We start from the raw sequence: 7,328 nt of genomic DNA on the forward strand, positions 1-7,328 counted from the left end.
TATCGGCATAAATGTAACAAAGCCATACAGTATTGTTCGCTCAATTTTATACTTAATATTACTTATTAAACGGAAGTGTAGCAACAATGCAAAAAAAATTGCTTTCAATAATGATCCTGGATTTAATCTATTTATACAGGGTGTCTCACGAATAGGGGCCTCTATCGGCATCTTGAAAATTACGACTAGAAAAAGTTGAAATTTGCGTATCGTACTAAAGTGGAGGTGACTTCCTGATTAAAAATATTGTCATAAAATGCCACTTCCGATTATAACGAAAATGAATGTAACTCGCTTATTTTTAATAGAATATGCTGTATATTACATTAAATTTCGATTCTGTGGAATATTATGAATACTTCGCATGCATCACGTTATATACCTAAGTTTTACGGTTTTCGAGATATTTAAAATTTTAAAAAAATTACAAGTTGCAATCATTAGTGCATTTTTTGCGCTATTGCACAAAATGCATTACTGCCCTTGGAGTAGTGGGTTAAATCATGTTTTTTTTATACGATTTATGTTATTTTATCAAAGAAATAGCTCAAAATTGTAAAAAAAATTATTTCTAAATAGGAATCTTCTATTTTTTCAACGAATACATATAAAAAAAAAAGTACTATTTTCAATTCATTCGTTTATACCTAAATCTAAGCGTTTTCATTTTCTTTCAAAAAAACACTTTTCAATGTTCAATACTCTAGTGTAAGCATGGCGGCATCCGCAAATTATACAAACGAAGATTTTCTCAATATGTTTATTATTTGTGGTGAATGTAACAATGTATTAACTAGAACATGTCATACATTTGGTATTCGATATCCAGCAAAAAAACGAACGATCACGAAGAGTCTTGAAACGTATAATATATAATCTTAAAATAAGCGGATCTATCAAAACACCTTACAGAAGAAACAAGCCTTTTGGCGACTAACGTTGAAAAAGAGGTTAAACCATTAATATCAGAAAAGAAAAAAACTTTAAAACATGTAAAATTTAGGTAGAGAACAATATACGTCAAAAATTTCCACCATGTGCCGCAGAATCGAAATTTCATATAATATACAGGGCGTTCTACATCAAGTAAGCGAGTTGACATTTATTTCCGGTATAACCGGAAGTGGTATTTTCATGACAATATTTTAAATCAACACGTCATCTCAACTTTAGTGTGATGCCCAAATTTCAAGTTTTTCAAGTCACAGTTTTCAAAATACGAATAGAGGCCCATATCGGTGAGACACCTAATATAAATCCCTGCCACATCCTGGTTTGTAATAGTCCAGAATTAATTTAAGAATTTTTAAATTAAAAAGAAAAATGTTGTGATTATAAAATTATAAATGTGTGTCCACTTCTGAACCTCAATCTTGAGGATACCGGTAATCGTAGAAACTACGAGGTCAACTCGTTGGACAGAGCGGAGAGTCTTGAATAAGCATGAAAATTGTCGTTTAAAATTCATATCATCCTCAAATTTGAAATATTCATCGGTACAGTCATTTCAAACGATGGAGTCATGGGTTGGCCGGACACGTCCACCAGATTTTTCTCTATTGGAACATTATTTATGGAGTACTGTGAAATACCTCATTTGTAAATCTGTATTTACCAACATTAACGGGCTGAAAAGGAAGATCGCCACACAACTTTAAGGACGAAATTACGAACGAATGAGGGGCATTGTACAATAGAATCCATGCAAAATTAAAGCACACGCATAGAGCTTCGTTTGAAAGTGAAGAGTGAACCATTCGAGCACTTTTTATGGTTTTCTTCATTTACTCGTCTTTTATTTTGTTAATTACGAAGTACTTGTTGCAAAAAAACAGTGTTTTCGTATTTCCGGTAAATTGCAAGAGTGAACTTTAACATGTGCACCATCGTAATAAAAAAATAAGCTGAACAAAAAAATGTGATAAGGTAAAGAAAAAGTCGATAAAATTGAAAGTTGTTTTAGGTGTCAGTTTTTTTTCAAATACGTCCAGAAACCATCAGAAGGTTTCAACTTTCTGCACATTTCTGAACTCTAAATTATGCAAGCTTGCCCCAATTTAGCTAACTTCGGTGCTTCATATTTGCCAAGATCCTCATGGTTGAACTACAGAAATAAGAGCAGTTCAGGTTTTTACTAAAAATTGCAAATCCCTCCATACATTTTACCTCCTTAAATAAGTGTGTTACAGAATCAATCTGCAAATATTATAATTTATACAGAAAATTCCATCTACAAAACTACATAAAACATGTTGCATAGTTTCGTTCCAAAGGCAGTAACAATTTCTTCAAAATTCGTTCAATTCCTCGCACATATTCTTATCTGGCCTTCTGCAGGTTTGTATTTGGCACGCCTCTGTTTACCCCCGAATTAAGTTTCAAATCTTAAGTTTTAAGAGCTAATTTGGCTCTACGTCGCTGCTACAAAAATCGTTGGCGTAGTGCCCAAGGTAGTCGGAATTATTAAGAAAAATTCGTGTCGTTCGTGTTACATACACTTCCTTCGACAGATTCTTGTTTGGCACGCCTCTGTTCGTTCTCGAATTAATTTCAAAATACATTCGTTTCTGAACGGATGTTCTATTTTCTCTTTATCTACCTCAATGACTAATGTATGTTTCAATTTCTGCAAAAAACAACGTACATACCAATAATTGCGAAATACATGTGTGTGACCTCGTATCTGGGACCGGCGAAATAGGGCATCTAAAGTTTTGTTTTATAGCCTGGAAGGCTTGTATTTTGTGTTTGACAGCCGCATATTGAAAATTGCCCACAAAATTGGATTGACAATTAATTATTAATTTACTCAAGGACCGATTTCTATATTGAACAATTCCCTTTAATCCCTTGCTCTAACCTACATACTTGACCTCGTTATGTTAGCTTGTTTAAACTACAAATATTAAATTATTGCTATTGCTATCCGTACAAGAGCATCCACAGGCCCTTATGGCAAAAGGGCAGCATTAATTAATAGTAGTAAAACAAGATACCTGATCTTGCAGCAAAATGAAAAAGCCCCGAACAAACAATTAATATTTTCAAGGGTCGCGTTTCAGGTCGTGCTCGCAGGGACAGGATGGGGCTATAGAGTTACACGTCATGAATTTTATTTCACAGAAATTGGCATCAATTTTATAACTAACATAGGAAGGTTAGGCATAAATAAAAGGCTAAATGCTTTAAAAATTTAAGTTAGTTTACGGCATGTGTAATGTAGAAGACAGCTATGGGATTAAAGTTAAAACGGGGTTGTCAACGATGTATTATTACTGCTACTGTTACTGATCAGAGGAGTCGCTAATAAGTTCTCAACGAATAAAATAATTTAATTCGACATGAGAAAACAAATCTTCGGAATTGAATTTGCAAAAAAATATATCATCTTTCTGGGTAAACAGATTTTACCTTCGAACTTATTAAAATATCACGACTTCTTCATAAGGTGAATACAGAACGGCGTGTGGTTTCCGGGATTGCTGCTAGAGGGTGGGCGAAAGAAATGTTTGGAATTCTTCAATACGTGTATTTTGGGTAAAATGATTATATACGGAATAATCAATAAATAACAAATTAAAATAAATATATGAAAATAAATAGTAATTATCATATGTGATGTAACACGTACGTTGAAAACTATTGATCAATTTTAGAGCTATGTGCATTAAAGCATTTTGGTTTAAAATTATCTAGAATTTTCGAAGCACGAGTTAAATTGGGAGAAGAATTTAATGAACCGAATGTTCCGGTTCTGCAATCCATTTGTAGAATATTTCCCTTGGAAACCTTGACACGCATTTTTTCGTATGCAACAAGAGAAATGCATTGAAAATTATTGATTTACTTAAAAATAAAGAGGCAAAAGTGCGCACATTATACGATTTACTATCTAAAAAGTTAATTCAATCCAATGTCAAATCAAGCAAATTTTCTGATCATTTCGTTTTTATTTAGTTCATTAAATGAAATAAATAATTTAATGTTAAACTCTGCTCGTGTCCATGATAAAGGTGATCCCCAGGCGTTTTACGGAATATTTCGTGATCTGCGGTCCTATGGGACGACGTTGACCATGAAAAATAAAACCGGAGCGTCAGGGGGGCGTGTCAGTGACGAATTTTATCATCGAGAAATAGAAATCTTGGTGTAGGATTAAACAAATATGAAGTACCAAAGTGGTTTCCACACAAACATCTTTATTCAGTGGCGCAGTTTCTTTTCCACGTTACGTAATGCAATTTATTTAAAATGATCACTGCTCATGTGATCATGTACTCATGCTCGCAATGGGAGTGACAGTGCCACGCACCTCCCTTTAGACGCTTCTCCATTATTTTCCGTGGGCAACCTTGCCTTATGTGGCTGCAGATTACCAAACCATTCGCAATACGTCAGCGTGCTGCCTTTACCATGTGAACTGATAAAGTTTTTTTTTAAATTCTTTGTTTCGTTCAGTAATGAATATTAAAAGGCGAATGCAAAATAAAATGTTCAGAAAAGACGAGACTCCATTCGTATTTAGACGCACCCTTGTCGAGATATTTGTAATTTGCTACAGAGCGGAACAAAAAATGAACTGCTGAACTTTCTTTTATACGCGCACCTTGTATAGTGACAAATACAGGGTTACTGGTAATTCGTCGTGTTTCTTCGGGGAGGTGATAGGGCATCAGGTCAGAAATAAGCTGAACCCATATATGCACTAACTAAATTTTGAGTTATTTCATTTTTTTTTATTCGGGGTCTTAATGATTTCTGAGTGATTTTTCAAGAAATTCTTTTTGGATTTTTTTACTTACGTTACTCGAATACTTATCTAATATTAGGATCTTTCGCATGGAAGGAAATATGTCCTGAAACATTTGCGTTATGTGAAAATTTTGAATAAAAACTTTCATAAAATAATTTTTGAAGATCATATGGTCCAACTTCTTCTGAGCAGTTAAAAAAAATTTCAAGGTAACAAACATGCAAACATGTTGTTTAAAAATGTCCTCATCTCATTAGCTGTTCAGTGAGATATTTACGTGTTCAACGTGTTATTTGCAGTTCCAAAAAAAAGTAGAAATGCTTTAGATGAACAATTTAACTTAAATTTAAGTAATAACTGGATCTTCACATAATGCAAATGTTTCCAGACATATTTTACTCCATGCAGAAGATTATAATGTTAGGTAATGGATCAAGTAACGAAATGAAAAAAGTCGAAATAATTAAAAATCTAGCGAATTTGGAATATGCATACGTACGTATGGGCTGCATATACTCTTTAATTCAAACCTTGTCATCTTCTTAAACGAACCCGTCGAATTACCAGTTATCCTGTATAAATGGTGCGAGTGCAGATAAACTGAAACTGAAATAAACTGCTCAGCATCGCAATCGGGTTAAGGCACTTTTTTAAATACTTAAATATTAAATTTTTAAACTTTTGCAATTTCAAAACGAATAAACTAATTTGAGCAGGTCTCGCACTGTTATCAAGACAATTTAATTGAATTTTTGCAGAAGTATTAAGATTTAACTTCCGTGCTTTCTAGTATTATTATACAGAGTGGGAAAGAAACACTTGCAAAAAATTTATATTTCTCTTTACTGGCAGTATGCTAAACATATTTTTCTAGTTATGCACTAATTGCGAATGCCAACACACTAAGTTGTTGGAAATACGTATCATTAACAAATAGTAAATATTTTAAAGGAAAGTATAATCTGAATTTTGTATAATCGTGCGTACTCATCTCCATCAAATATTCAGCTTTTATATATGTCACCATGGGTGGTTGTATATATGTTCATTAGGTAACATACCGATCCCAGCTTTTGCCACCCACAGCAAACATATCCTGCAGTTCTTAAAACAAAGTTAATTAAATTCCAATTATTTGTTAATATACCTGTCACTATTCAGGAATGATGATGGATAATGTTTATTATATTAGCATGCAAACATCTCGTTAGAAATTAATGATAAAAACCATGACTGTTTTCCCTGATAGATATTAAAAGATTAGCTCAACATTTTTTTTATTTATTGCTTATTCGATCCATATTATTATTATACAAAGGCGTGGAAATGTAGTTTTGGTATCATGGTAGAGAGACACATTTATCGTTTTATGAATTTATTGCGATTTAGTTCAGGAAAAGTATTTCGAAACGCTAATGAAACACAGTGTATTACTACCTACGTTCCAAAAAGGGTGTCCGATTTAGAGATTTTGTTCGTTACAAAATAAGTGTTCAATTTCATAAAGAAACATGCAAAAGCATATACAACGTGCTTCTTCACAACTACAATGCAACATGAATTAGAAATCTTTTCAAAATTAACCCTTATGAGTAATATTTAACAAATGAACAAATTATTTTAACATTAAACAACTTAACTATGAGCGGTTAAGTTGCTGACGCGCTACTTGAATTGCCGATTCAAAATAAACTACATTGCGTAACAATATTTCCTGTAAACGCAATTTATCATTTGCTCACATGAGGTGGCTTGCGATTGTTCTCTCGTTTACGAAGCATGGTCACTTCCATACATTTTTTCAATGGAACGAAAGCATCGTCAAGTTCAACAGCAGTTATTTCGTCCCATGCTTTATACGCGGCTGCAATGAGTTCATCAATACTAAATGGGGACTCCATGTGGCCATTAGATTACCTTTTTTCATGCTTAAATTAACTAAACAACTACTGGCATATGTGGCATCATTATGTTCATAATCCATTAAAAAAAAAACTGAAACCGAGCACTTATTTTGGAATGGAGGTAGTATTGTTTAAGATTAAATTAAGGGTAAATTAAGACGTGCGGCAACAACGTTCTTTTCTGAAGATTGCGAATGGCGGTGGCCGTCATTTTTCCTGCAAACGAGTCAGTTTCGAAAACGTCATAACTGTCAAATAGGCATTTTCCACCAATGGAAATGCGTCGTAGTTACAATTTTTATGTTCGCCAGGACCCCAGCTCTAGTACATATAAAATATTGCTGTGTTGTCAAATATCTGAACAAAATCAATTAGTTATTATTACTTAGCAAATGTGTAAACAAGTTTATTATCTTAATAAAGCCCTTTTAGTTAAACAAATTATTTAACTGTCAAATTGGACACAACATTGATGCAACACTGTCGCCATTAGCAATGACAATACAACAAACGTGATGATTGCATTTACACATTGTCCAAACAACAATTTTATTCGGCGAATACGCAATTACTATAATTTTGCTATTAATTGGTGTATCCCTTTTAAGGATACCGACTCGAATAGAAACTAACTCGGCTTTGAGTTGCATAACTCCGCTGTTATGTTCAAA

General features: G+C 33.3%; 1 protein-coding gene across 1 annotated transcript in view; it reads left to right on the top strand.

Annotated features, from left to right (window-relative positions):
* The window catches only part of Samuel (SAM-motif ubiquitously expressed punctatedly localized protein), a 215,141-nt gene that overhangs the window by 45,234 nt on the left and 162,579 nt on the right, over positions 1-7,328 (top strand). The window lies entirely within an intron of this gene.

This window comes from Euwallacea fornicatus, chromosome 23 (genome assembly GCF_040115645.1).
Source record: "Euwallacea fornicatus isolate EFF26 chromosome 23, ASM4011564v1, whole genome shotgun sequence".
In the NCBI taxonomy this organism is placed as follows: Eukaryota; Metazoa; Arthropoda; class Insecta; order Coleoptera; family Curculionidae; genus Euwallacea; species Euwallacea fornicatus.